The following is a 14,915-nucleotide window of genomic DNA, read 5'->3' on the forward strand; positions in this document are numbered from 1 at the left end:
TTCACGCTTGCCGTCTTACTACAAAATCCCCAGCCAGAACTTCATATTTTTTGCAGCTAATAATCCTAGGCAATTTACGCACAAGAACACACTCTCATGCTTAAATTACACACACACCACACACACACACACACACATATATATATATATATATATATATATATATATACTATATATATATATATATATACATACATGTGTGTGTGTGTGCGCGCGTGCCACGGAGTGTAAGAGAGAAGTTTAGGTACAGGAGAACTTCTAACGTGATTGATATAATTTGTAACTCATATTCATTTCTATGAGATGCAAAAGGCAAAATGAAAAGAGCGACTTACAGTTTGATAAATGTAACCCTATGAATCCAAGTACTGTATAGTATTATACTTGATTAATTTGTTTTTTGTTTTATTCCCTGTCGGCGCTGAGCGCTCGTGTTCCGCCTCTTCAGTATGAAGCTGCCTCCGATTTGTGTCTTTGTTCACGAATTGCTTGACGCTGACTTATCTGTGATGCCATTCTGGTAATTGACAAGACTTTCGCTTCTGAATTTCAGCGCGAATTCTCCTCCTCCTCATGAGTTCCTCGTTGGACGATTCTGTAGTCCTGACTTCGATTCCCCATTGGAATCAGAGGAATTTATGTCTGGTGACTAGAAATTCATTTCTCGATATCATACGGTTCAGATCCCACAACAAGCTGTAGGTCCCGTTGTTATATAACCATTTTGGTTGCTAGCAACGTAAAAATATAAAGAAAATAAAAAAAAAAATCTAATCCTTCGGGCCAGCCCTAGGAGAGCTGTGAATCAGCTCGGTGGTCTGGTTAAACTGAGATACACTTAACTTCTTCCTCTTCAGGTTTAGAGGGTAGTGGTTTCAGTGCACCTCAAGTAGTGTGCTGTAGGCGTTACTAAAATGGCGTTGGCAGCATCCCTTCGGCCCCTGGCTACACCTCCACTTTTTAGCCTTTTATTTTACCTCCAGTTTTACTATACTTCCTTTCATATTCTCTTTCTTCCATCTAACTTTCCACCCTCTCCCAACAATTGACTCATAGCGCAACTGCTTTGAAGTTTTCCTCCTGGTATACCAGTCAAACTTTCTGTTGTCAATTTCCGTTTCAGCGCTAGATGACCTTATGGGTCCCAGTGTTTGGCCTTTGGCCTAAATTCCACATTCAATTCAATTCAATCCATTCTGTCTTCAGTCTTTCTATCAAGCTTCTCTAGATTTTACTTCTTAGTGAATATGTGGATTTATCCCACAATTCCACCTTTAGATCCTCGTACTTATTTTTATTATTATATACTAAACAAAACGAAAACTCCTTTCAGTTTTCTTTTGGAGATGGAAAAAGAAACCCACAAAATTACTGAATATAACTTGTTTACTTGTAAGTATTAAGATGCTATGTAAATACTTACAAGTAAACAAGTTATACTCAATAATTTTGAGGGTTTCTTTTTCCCATTATTATTTTTTTTTTTTTTTTTTTTTTTTTTGCTCTATCACAGTCCTCCAATTCGACTGAGTGGTATTTATAGTGTGGGGTTCCGGGTTGCATCCTGCCTCCTCAGGAGTCCATCACTTTTCTTACTATGTGCGGCGTTTCTAGGATCACACTCTTCTGCATGAGTCCTGGAGCTACTTCAGCCTCTAGTTTTTCTAGATTCCTTTTCAGGGATCTTGGGATCGTGCCTAGTGCTCCTATGATTATGGGTACAATTTCCACTGGCATATCCCATATTCTTCTTAATTCTATTTTCAGATCTTGATACTTATCCATTTTTTATCTCTCTTTCTCTTCAACTCTGGCGTCCCATGGTATTGCGACATCAATGAGTGATACTTTCTTCTTGACTTTGTCAATCAACGTCACGTCTGGTCTATTTGCACGTATCACCCTATCCGTTCTGATACCATAGTCCCAGAGGATCTTTGCCTGATCGTTTTCTATCACTCCCCAAGGTTGGTGCTCGTACCACTTATTACTGCAAGGTAGCTGATGTTTCTTGCACAGGCTCCAGTGGAGGGCTTTTGCCACTGAATCATGCCTCTTTTTGTACTGGTTCTGTGCAAGTGCCGGGCATTCGCTTGCTATGCGGTTTATGGTTTCATTTTTCGTATTGCACTTCCTACGTATGGGAGAGATGTTATTTCCGTCTATCGTTCTTTGAATATATCTGGTTCTTAGGGCCTGATCTTGTGCCGCTGTTATCATTCCTTCAGTTTCCTTCTTTAGCTCTCCCCTCTGTAGCCATTGCCATGTGTCATCGCTGGCTAGTTCTTTAGTCTGTCTCATGTATTGTCCGTGCATTGGTTTGTTGTGCCAGTCCTCTGTTCTGTCTGTCATTCTCCTGTCTCTTTATATTTCTGGGTCTTCGTCTACTTTTATTAGTCCTTCTTCCCATGCACTCTTTAGCCACTCGTCTTCACTGGTTTTCAGATATTGCCCCAGTGCTCTGTTTTCGATGTTGACGCAGTCCTCTATACTTAGTAGTCCTCTCCCTCCTTCCTTTCGTGTTATGTATAGTCTGTCCGTATTTGCTCTTGGGTGTAGTGCTTTGTGTATTGTCATATGTTTCCTGGTTTTCTGATCTATGCTGCGGAGTTCTGCCTTCGTCCATTCCACTATTCCTGCGCTGTATCTGATTAATGGCACTGCCCATGTGTTTATGGCTTTTATCATATTTCCGCCGTTGAGTTTTGACTTGGGTATCGCCTTGAGTCTCTGCATATATTCTTTCCTGATCGTGTCCTTCATCTATTGGTGTTTTATATCTCCTCCTTCCATTATTCCCAGGTATTTGTATCCTGTCTCATCTATGTGTTTGATGTTGCTCCCATCTGGTAGCTTTATCCCTTCAGTTCTCGTTACTTTGCCTTTTTGTATGTTGACTAAGGCGCATTTTTCTATTCCAAACTCCATCCTGATGTCCCCAGATACAATCCTTACAGTCTGGATTAGGGTATCTATTTCCTGATGCTCTTACCATACAGCTTGATGTCGTCCATGAACATCAGATGGTTGATTCTGTTGCCTCTTTTCTTGAGTTGGTACCCGGCATCCATCTTCTGTAGTACTTTTGTCATGGGAATCATGGCTACTACGAAGAGTAGTGGGGATAGTGAGTCGCCCTGGAAGATCCCTCTCCTGATATTAAACTCTGCTAGTCTTATTCCAGAGCTTGTAAGTATTGTATTCCAGTTGCGCATTGTATTTTTGAGGAAGCTGATGGTGTTTTCCTCTGCCCCATATATTTTCAGGCATTCTATTAGCCATGTGTGTGGTATCATGTCGAAGGCTTTCTTATAGTCTATCCATGCCATGCTTAGGTTGGTTTTCCTTCTCCTACTGTTCTTCATTACCATTTTGTCTATCAGGAGCTGGTCTTTTGTGCCCCTACACTGCCTTCTGCAGCCTTTCTGTTGGTGGGGGATGGTGTTTGTCTCCTCTAGGTAATTGTATAGCCTTTCACTGATGATACCTGTTAGTAACTTCCACATTATTGGTAGGCAGGTGATAGGCCTGTAGTTACTGTTATTATTATTATTATTATTATTTTATTATTATTATTATTATTATTATTATTATTATTATTATTATTATTCAGAAGATAACCTTCATTCATATCACCGGCCAATAAGTGAAGCAATCACAAAAGGGCTAGTGAAACCCAGTCACAAGAGACATCATGTGAAGGTCAAAGAATACAAAGGAAGGCGTTGGGCGTAGGACTCTAATCCGCAACCTGATATATTATGATGAAAAGGAAAATTTTCTGCGATACGAGATTTTCCCTCCTGTGACACCATTCAGACGTTGCTGAGTGTCAGTTTGTCAGTTAAATGTCAGTTTGTCAGTTAAATGTCAGTTTGTCAGTTAAATTGTATCCCTTGACCTCCACATCTGTCTCTTGTGGCTGGGCTTCACTGCCCCTATTGTGATTGCATCCCTTTTTGGCCGGTGATATGAATAGGGTTTATCTTCAGAATAACAACAATAATAATAATATATTTTTCTGTTTTACTTCTCCTTCATCCTGTGTTTATTTATTGTCTATTTGATTTACAATATTTAATGTGCAATATTCAAATTACGTTAATGATTACACTCTATGCATTCTGCCACTGAAAAGGATAAGCACAATTTTACAAATAATCGGATGGATTGGTAAAGATTTCTGTTCCTTATTTGTCATGAACGAATTATATATATTTCGTTTTTTTTATGCATGTGAGACATCTTTCATTGCATTAAGAGTTATGCTACGAAGTACAGAATCATAAAAGTATATATCAATATATTATCATTTCTAGAGTAGTTCTAATTAGCACTACTTAACTACCAACGAATCAGGCTCTCTATTTTCAAAATATTTCGATTTATATTTTGTTTTATTTAACTACAATACTGCATCTTCCGGTGAAGAGATAACGCACCGAGCGTAAGCAGTTTTAATTTAGATACATTGCAATTAGGTATTCTATTGTTTTCTCACACATCACTATAGAAACACATCATTAACGTGAAGGCAAATGATTTGTTGTAAACTTGTGTAAGTAATTTATTGAATAAAAACTTAAATAGGAAAAAGTATATATTCTTTGGATGTTTGAATTTCAGATTAAAACTCATTCATGCTTTAACTCCACCGAGGATCACTGCTCAAGGTGCGCACACAATCATCATGACATTCATGCAGTACGTAGAGCAAGCAATTGCTTTCGTGTGGTTTTTGTCTCCCGGAAGTGACGTCAGAGAGACGATCAAGGTCAAAGTGAACAGATGTTTTGTGATTTGAAAAATGGAGACTGTCCATACTTCTCAGGACAGGTAACTTGTGGAACTAAATGCAATAGTTTGTATTCTATCATTATGTAGAATTACTTACCAAAACTCAGACAGCTGCAGAGCTTTCATTCTTCGCTCACACACAGGCCACGCCCACTTTACATGTACGTAGTTTCCAGTTACCGCCATAAAGCAGTTTTAACGAGTGTTTGGAGTACCGAAATCTATCGAGACTTAAGACTTTAACTTGCACGAAACTGTTAAATCTACTTAAAATTTTGAGACATTTTCATCCAGTTAGTCTTCTGCCTTGTTAGATAATTAGTAAGATTGCGTTTACTAATATGTCAAGAAAAGTTAGGAGGTAGAAAAGAATTGATCAATAATTATAATTAATGAACAGAGATATGCATATTTATATTAATTTATTTCTGATTTTGCATTTTGATTTGCATTACAGTATTACTGAGACAGTATTCTATCAAACATAATCTCACCCATGATTATTCCAAGTGTTACTTATGTTCTACAAATCAAGTTTTGTTACCTACATTGTAATTACAAGGTTTTTATCCTTTAATTATAAATTATAATATAACTTATGGAATAAACAGCTAAGGAATATTTCATTAAACAAAGAGCAGCAAGATGATTATTGTACACAATGTATTGAAGCCTTGTGGAGCTTTTGTTGGCGACAGAACATTTTTTTGTTAAAAAAAATTTTTTTAATTCTTTGGTCCCCTTCTTCCTGACCTACTTGTCCTGCTACTCAGAGAATCAACAACGTTCATTTCTGTTCAGGTTGCGTTATTCGGATAATCACCAACCTTATTTTCTGTTTAATTGCCTTTATTCCCAGGTCTAAGGTTAGGTTTGGACTTTGGAGTTCCCTTGTGCACATTCAGAGCGACAGGTTTTCACTGACAGGTCAGGAATCACTGGCAGGTCTCATACAGACCTGGATATTCTCCACCATAGTAAGGCCTGCAGACCAGACCCTCGGCACAAGGTCCAGACAAATCGTAGTCTCCTCCGCACCTATCTCCTGGACCCTGTGAGGATGTAAAAAAGTGAATTAGAATAGAATAAAGCAAAATGCTCAGAAATCTGCATTATTTAGGAAGACAAAATTGCTTCATATGACATTATATATGTGCATTTAGTACATTTTTTTCTGAAGGTCACATCTCCAGGGAAAATTAATTCCATTGTTCCCTGAAAACCTCACCTTCGGGAAGCACTCCAGCAATTTCATATATATTTAATCCATTTTATTCGACTCCACTGAAGTGTCAACTAACTCAGACCTTGACCAAGCATGCAGTGACTTCAGAAAACACTTCATCAATCTTCCACATACATAATCAACCTTATTCGACTCCAAAGAAGTCTCAGCACTAACTCAGACCTTGACCAAGCTTGTAGTGACTTCAGGACAACTCTACAGCAATCTATAATCGACCTTATTCGACTGCAGAGAAGTGTCAGCCCTGACTCAGACCTAGACCAGACATGCAAACTTCCACTTTCTGCAATCAACCTTAATCGACTTCAGCAAAGTGTCAACACCAGCTCTGACTTACGTTCAAGCATCTGTTGTTCGGGCAGCAGTAACAGATGTCGTAGGTGGCGCCGTAGGGACACTCCTCCAAAGTCTTTTCGGGCGGGCAGCCGCGCTCGTCTTGCTCGAACTCCCAGCAGGGACATAAGAGTCCCCAGGAGCTGAAAGAAATTCGTTTGAACTTAGGACTCTTTTGGGATACAGGAAAGAACGTTGTTGCTCATAGGCTTAATCTAATGTTTTTCACTTAGAACTTTTCTGGGATACAGGAAAAGATGTTGTTGTTCATGGGCTTAATCTAATGTTTTTCACTTAGGCCTCTTAAAGAATTGGGGGAAATATTTCACAGGCCTCATAGCTGTTTTACAGAATGCCGCGTCGTGTTCGACGAACATATAGGTCTAATTATGAAACAAAATTCTCGTTTTTGAGTAATTTTCACATTGGTAAGGATACGTTTTGCTTGATATGCTCGTGTCGACCTACACAGTATTGAGACAGATACAGCAAGTAGGCAGGCATAGGCTTAGACAAACAGGGATGGTACCAAGTGTTTTATCTTGAGAGGGCGTGAAAATTTTATGTGAACCAGTCGATTAATTCAGCAGGGAAATGAGTGACCTGACGATTTTTGAGAACGGGATCAGTTTTTTTCAGCTTCAAAAGAAAAAATCTGAGGTACAAACCAGTAAAATGGAAGTTTTTTTGGCCAGAAAAAAATTTTTGAGCCCAAAATAAAAACAGTAGTGGACATCTCATACACTTACCTTTGAATAAAACCGAAACACAGAGCAACTAACACGATTAGACGAGGCTTCATTATTATTATTATTAACAGACTAAAGACACGTTTCTCTTTATATAATATGCGTATATGTCAGCCAGTCAGTCAGTCAGGTACGACGCGACCGGCGTCAGGGAGCGGAGGAAACTAGCTGGAACTGAGCCAGCCATCGGCCCTTATATGCATTCGGAGACGCCAACTTCAAGTGGCCGTAACAAAAAATGAGTATAGCCTATGGATTTTAAGATGGGGCTTCCAAGGCTGCGCCTCGAAGTGATATAGCTCGAAGGTCTTCTTAAAATGGGGGATGAACGAGACCAAGAAACGAAGCCTCACTTCGTGGTCTTTGGTCTGGACGAAGCTTTCGTAGACGCTGACGAAAAACGTGTCGTAGAGATCTGTTTTTTTTTTTTTTTTTTTTTTTTTTTTTTTGAGGGACAATGGACCTTAGATATTGCCTTTTTATGTTAAAAAATGGGCCATAAACATCATTATGGAAAAATGACAGATATCTGTTTTTTTTTTTTTTTTTTTTTTTTTTTTTTTTTTTTTTTTTGTTTTTTTTTTTTTTTTTTTTTTTTTTTTTTTTTTTTTTTTTTTTTTTTTTTTTTTTTTTTTTTTTTTTGACAATGGACCTTAGATATTGCCTGTTTTCTGATTTGAAAAATGGAGCATAAACATCGTATAGTTCTTCTTTTTTTTTCTTTTTTTTTTTTTTCTGAGAGAGAGAGAGAAAATGAACCTTAGATATTGCTTGTTTTATGCTTAAAAAACAATTGGACCATAAACATAGTTTTGATTTTGGTTTATGGAAAATGGACCATAGATCTTATATGGTTTTTGTTTTGACGTCTTTTGAAAAAGGTGTATCGTAGACATTAGGTCTATGTTTGTGTGTTGAAAAAATGTCTATAGACATTAGGCCTGTTTTTCGATTGACGTCTGCGTGAAAATTAGACTTTAGGTGTTTATCACTCTCTTTTAAGTCTAAATCTTCAAGATGAGACTTAAGATTTGAGCGAAGAAAGAGACTTGGAAGCAGATCTCAAGAGAGCGAGGGAATTTATTACTCTCCAGAGCGCTTATTATCAGAGCTACGCGACTCAATCATCTGTGTACGAAAATGACGTTCGCGTGACGCCCCCGGAATCTGTCTGTAGGTGGCATTGAGCGTGAAATATACCTACGAATAAATGGTCCATCTGTTTGAAGGACATCTATGCGTCTTTTCTACATAGTTCCTCCCTGTATAGGGGTAAATAGTTAGCGCGCTCATGTGGGTGTTCCTAAAGGGTGTTTGCCGTTTCCCTTCATTTTCTTTTTTAGACTTTTCACGGCTTTTTTTCAGCCTTTCTTCAGTCTTGCTTCCAACGCCTTTGATCATTATCTGCTTTTTTACTTCATTCTTTTATTTTCTGGATCATCTTCTCTTGCTGTTCAGCCCCTCTAACTCCCTCTCGTCACTGTCTAAAGCGCTTGAATATACGTTGCATTCCATTAGCCAGTTGGAGGAGCCAATACGTAAAAAGAATTTACCTTAAAAAAAAAAAAAAAAGCCTCTCTCTCTCTCTCTCTCTCTCTCTCTCTCTCTCTCCTGCTGCTGCTGCTGCTGCTGCACTGCACTACGTTTCACTAAACAGCTTAAAAACCAGCTTAGAAATGTATATTCATGCAACCTTTATAATACAGGGTGTCCATAAAGTCCCAGCACCATTGTGAGCAATAGATACTTGTAATGGTACTGGGACTTTATGGACACCCTGTGTATATAGGAGATACGAGATTTCAAGTATCTGTCCTTGAAGAACAAGAAGTAGAAAAAGAGGAGGAGGAGGAGGAGGAGGAGGAGGAGGAGGAGGCGGCTAGAGGAACAGAACGGACGCACGAAGATATAGTTTATCAATATAATAATTTGTCTTCCACAGACTATAGAAATTGGTCTATATCATAATACTTTGATCACCAAAGGATGATATATATATTATATATATATATATATATATATATATATATATATATATATAAATATATATAATAAATTGAAGACTTATTTTAAAGGACATTAATCTAAGCTGGTGACAATTCCAGCCGCGTGTTTAGTAATATATATATATATATATATATATATATATATATATATATATATATATATATATATATATATATATATAGAGTTACTATACACGTGCCTAGAATTGTCACGATTTTAGATTAAAATCCTTGAAAATAAGTCTTCAATTTAATAAAAAGTTTGATAGTGACAGTTATTGAAACAGCTGAGGAATATTGGAATTAACTAATCTTTTAGAGTTTGGTTGTAGTAGACGTTATAAGCCTAATCCTCTAGTATTATATTATACAATACTGGTGTTATTGTAATGGTTATAGTAGACGCTAAGCTTAATCCTACTTCCTACAATACAGATGTCATTGTAATGGTTACAGTAGACGCTAAGCTTAATCTTATTTCCTACAATACTGGTGTCATTGTAATGGCTATAGTAGACGCTAAGCTTAATCCTATTTTCTACAATACTGGTGTCATTGTAATGGCTATAGTAGACGCTAAGCTTAATCGTATTTCCTACAATACTGGTGTTATTGTAATGGCTATAGTAGACGCTAAGCTTAATCCTATTTTCTACAATACTGGTGTCATTGTAATGGCTATAGTAGACGCTAAGCTTAATCCTATTTTCTACAATACTGGTGTCATTGTAATGGCTATAGTAGACGCTAAGCTTAATCGTGTTTCCTACAATACTGGTGTTATTGTAATGGCTATAGTAGACGCTAAGCTTAATCCTATTTTCTACAATACTGGTGTTATTGTAATGGCTATAGTAGACGCTAAGCTTATTCCTATTTCCTACAATACTGGTGTTATTGTAACGTTTCCTTAGACGTTATCGTAAGAATTCCAAACCTTAAGTTCCATGCTGTTAAGGACAGAATTCCAAAAGCCAGTTTTTTATGAGATGCCAACTTTAGTTTTCTGAAAAGAAAACTTTTGTGCCGGTTTTGTCTTGTCTTTCCGTCCGCGCTTTTTTTTTTTTTTCTGTCCGGCCTCAGATCTTGAAAACTATCGAGGCTAGAGGGCTGCAAATTGGTATGTTTATCGTCCATCCTCCAATCATTATACATACCAAATTGCAGCTCTATAGCCTCAGTAGTTTTTTTTTACTATTATTATTATTTTTATTATTATTATATTCAAGGTTATCCTCAGAGCTTTAAAAACTACGGAGGTTAGAGGGCTGCAAATTGGTATGTTTATCGTCCACCCTCCAATTATCATACATACCAAATTGCAGCTCTATAGCCTCAGTAGTTTTTTTCTACTACTATTATTATTATTACATTCAAGGTTATCCTCAGATCTTGAAAACTGCTGAGGCTAGAGGGCTGCAAATTGGTACGTTGATTATCCACCCTACAATCATCATACATACCAAATTGCAGCTCTGTAGCCTCAGTAGTTTATTATTATTATTATTTTATTATTATTATTATTATTATTATTATTATTATTATTATTATTATATTCAAGATTAGAGTTGGCCATAATTGTGCCTCTGGCAACGGTATAGACCAGGCCACCACTAGGCGGTGGTTAAAGTTTCATGGGCCGCGGCTCACACAGCATTATGCTGAGACCACCGAAAGATAGATCTATTTGCTGTGGCCTTGATTATATCATACGCTGTGCAGAAAGTTCGACTGCGCCGAAGAAACTCTTTTATCATTCTTTTTAAGGGATTTTTCTGGTCTAATATCTTTTATTCAAATTACTTTCTTTAATTCTGTGAGCTCGTTTTAGTCTTACTTTCTTTTAGAAAGTTGTGCGAAAACCACCTCTTTCTCTGTCTCTTTGCTTTCTTTTTAAGATAATAATTGTTACATTCTATCACTCTTTCTACATAAACCACTTTCATTAACCTCATAATTGCTTCTAACCTTGTAGTATATATACTGTTATTCACTGTTACTTACTGGTTAAGTGGTTAGTACTTCTGTTTAGCAAGCAACTTTCATCGTTACTTACTGGTTAAGTGGTTAGTAATTCTGTTTAGCAACTTTCATTAATCTTATAGTAATTGCTTCTCAGCTTGTATATTTACTGATACTTACTAGTTAAGTGGTTAGTACTTCTGTAAATTTAGCAAGCAACTTTCATTGTTACTTACTGGTTAAGTGGTTAGTAATTCTGTTTAGCAACTTTCATTAGTCTTATAATTGATTTTCAACTTGTATATTTACTGTTAATCACAGTTACTTATTGGTTAAGTGGTTAGTATTTCTGTTTAGCAAGCAACTTTCATTGTTACTTACTGGTTAAGTGGTTAGTAATTCTGTTTAGCAACTTTCATTAATCTTATGGTTGCTTCCCACCTTGTATATTTACTGTTACTTACTGGTTAAGTGGTTAGCAATTCTGTTTAGCAACTTTCATTAACCTTATAATTGAGTTTCAACTTGTATATTTACTGTCATTTATTGTTACTGGTTAAGTGGTTAGTAATTCTGTTCAGCAAGCAACTTTCATTAGTCTTATAGTTGATTTTCAAATCGTATATTTACTGTTAATCACTGTTACTTACTGGTTAGTAAACTGAAGAAAAAAAAATCAACGAACGAGCCAACCGAGCTGTTTCTATAGAGAGACCTTGAAACCTCTCTCCCGGGCGGGAATTATCACACCAAGAAGACCTGGTTGCGCGGCTCCAAAAAGATAGGAGATTCAAAAACGCAAAACACCCCTTGCCATTTTTTATTTATTTATTTTCTTTTTTACGGAAACCAATTTATTTAAAGGCACGTACATAAAGGCGAATTTATCGAGACGCCTCCTGAGTGCATTGTTCGCCAGGAGGAAATTCAAAAGGGCAGATGCGTGACGGAGTGACATGAGTCTATAGTTGTGGAGCGATGATGATGATGCTCCCGAAACTGCAGCTTTCAGAGCCGTGATTTTCTGCTCCGGCGCGGCTGATGGTTAGGTCTAGGGTAATTTTTTTGTTTTCTATTCTTCCGTAGCTGCTGTTGCTGTTAATGCTGTTGCTGTTGTTGCTGCTGTTTTTGCTGTTGTTGTTCCTGCTGTTTTTTTGCTGTTGTTGCGTTCTCAGGTTGTCGCGTCTCGTGAAAAAAAACTGGGAAATCTCCAGCCGTGATTTTCTGCTTTGGCGCCGTTGATGGTTAGGTCTAGGGTGAGTTTTTTTTTTTTTTTATTATTCTTCTTCCGCAGCTGGTGCTGTTGCTATTAAAGTTGTTGCTATTGTTGCTGTTGTAGTTGTACTTCTTCTTCTTCTTCTTGCTGCTGCTCCTGTTGTTGTTACTGCTGCTGTTGTTGCAATGTTCACGGGATGACATGTCACGTAAACGACTGGAAATTCTCCTACCGTCTACGGTTTTTTTCTGTCTTGCGCAGCTGCAGCTCTTGTTGTTGTTGTAGATGTTGGTTATGGTGTTCCTGTTGTTGTTGTTGTTGTTACGTTCTCAAGCTGACAGGTCTCGTAAAGGCCGGGATAGTCTCCCCCCAGGTAGGGCAGGCAGACGAGACCTTCCCCACACGGCCCGTCGAGATCGAAGTCACCTCCACATATTTCTCCAAGACCCTGAGAGCGCAAGAAATAATAATTAAGACACTTTAAACACAGAAAAACAAAAAAGAAACGAGACTAAAACAAAGAAATAACGAGCGAGAATCGTAACTGATCAGGTAAACGAACCTAGGCCTACTCCTTTTTACTGTCTCGTTCTTAAGCATAAAGAAATCAGATATTTCCAGAAGTCTAGGCCTAGTCCACTCTTGAAACTATCTCAGGGAGAATATTTAAACGAACCTATGCCAACTCCTTTTTACTGTCTCGTTCGTCAGCATAAAAAATCAGATATTTCCAGAAGTCTAGGCCTAGTCTACTCTTAGACTACCTCAGGGAGAATATTTAAAAGAACCTAGGCCTACTCCTTTTTAGTGTTTCGTTCGTAAGCATAAAAAAAAATCAGATATTTCCAGTAGACTAGGCCTAGTCTACTCTTAGACTGTCTCAGGGAGGATATCTATGGTGATATTCCAGATTCCTGTTTAGACTTTTACAAATACAGGATCAATGATCAAATTGGGAACATAGAAAACTCAATAGAAAATGCTTTTGTAACATAAAACAGTAATTCTTTCAAGAGGGAGGAATCTCTTTGGTAACAGGTTTGAAAGAAATTGAAACGAGTGTTTTAATTTCTCTGAAAGTAGATTTTGAAAGGTAATGTACTATGAGATCATTTTAAGTTAATTATTGTCTTTAAATTAACATCAGATGGACCACAGTGATTTCAGTCATGCAAGATTTAACCCAAAATATATGAGACAGTTAATGATAATATCATTACGTAACAGCAGTGAGAAGATTAGAAATTTGGTGTCAGCTGTCTGAGCGGTTGGCTAGTGACTTTACCAGCCTTATGCCAGCAGCCAGCACAGACCTTTAACCCAAAGGCGTCGCTTAAGTCTAGTAAGGCTCTATGAGGAATAAGACGCATGATGTAGACCTATGGACTAGATCTACCAACTGAGATGAATGTTGCATCAATCTACCCTTAGATATGCATACAGTAACTTCAAGATACTTTTGACCATTTTTGGAAGTCAGTCTTCAACCTTGAAAGGAACGAGCTACCTGGTATGTACCTCTGGGCTCTGACAACCAACCAAGCTACGTAAAGGCCCCTTAACCGTGACCTTGACTTACATTTTTGCATCTGGAGTTAGGGCAGCAGTAACATGGGTCGAAAGTGGCCCCGTGGGGGCACTGTTCCAGCGTCTTCTGGGGAGGGCAGTTTCTCCTCCCCGGCTCGTAGTCTAAGCAAGGGCAGGAAAAACTCCACGAGCTGGAGAAAGGAAAAATTTAAAAAAAAAATAATAACTCTAGTGTTTTGAGACGTTAGACTATTTTGGAGACGGTATCAACATTGTGACGTTAATGTAAAGGTCTAGTAGAAATATAGAAGGCTCAGTAAGGTACTATTATAGAATATCAGCAAAAGTTTGGCGTCAATCGGTGACATGATGTTTTCGAATATCACTGGGACTTCATAATTTTGATAATGTGGTGGTGGTTTTTTTTTTTTTATTCTTCTCCCCCCCCCCAAAAAAAAAATACAAAAAAAAAAAAATTAAATATATGATATAACATATTATATTATATATATTATATCTCTAATATAGCTATATTAATATATATATAATTCATTATTTAAATCCAGTTGATGGCAGGAATGTTGAGAAAACTAGTTTTTAAACAAATCATTGTAGAATACAAGAGAATATTATGGTCAGACTAAGCGGTACGTGTTTCCCAATAGAAACAATTATCATTTTTAGAACACAGACAATATTTGGGCTAGGCTGAATGTGTGGGACGTGTTCACGAATAAAAACAAAAAACAAAATTTAAGCTTTTATTAAAAGGCAAAGTAAATTTCCCAAAATCACAGCCTTAAACAGCGGGTGAACATTTGCCAACTTCAAATACTTACCTTCTAACTTCTGGATCGCTGACGAAAACTTGTGCAAATCGGCTCTTTTGAAAGCACGTCCCACTTACCTGTGGATGAGACCAAGGCACAGGGTGACCGGAAGCAACAGGTGAATCTTCTTCATCATTACGTATTGTGTCTAAGATTTAGTGATATTCGGTGGCCGACCTCTCTCAACAGGAGCTGGGGAAGAACTAGTAGACTAAACTCTGAACTGGCACCCTTTATACACATGAGCGT

General features: G+C 37.5%; 1 long non-coding RNA gene across 1 annotated transcript; it reads right to left on the minus strand.

Annotated features, from left to right (window-relative positions):
• Window positions 1–11,903: 11,903 nt before the first annotated feature.
• Window positions 11,904–14,902, minus strand: LOC135200952 (uncharacterized). Its single transcript, XR_010311402.1, has 3 exons — window positions 14,744–14,902; window positions 13,889–14,027; window positions 11,904–12,757 (listed from the first exon to the last, which is right to left on the minus strand). It is a non-coding gene; the product is annotated as an uncharacterized LOC135200952 (long non-coding RNA).
• Between the last annotated feature and the right edge of the window lie 13 nt (window positions 14,903–14,915).

This window comes from Macrobrachium nipponense, chromosome 27 (assembly GCF_015104395.2).
Source record: "Macrobrachium nipponense isolate FS-2020 chromosome 27, ASM1510439v2, whole genome shotgun sequence".
In the NCBI taxonomy this organism is placed as follows: Eukaryota; Metazoa; Arthropoda; class Malacostraca; order Decapoda; family Palaemonidae; genus Macrobrachium; species Macrobrachium nipponense.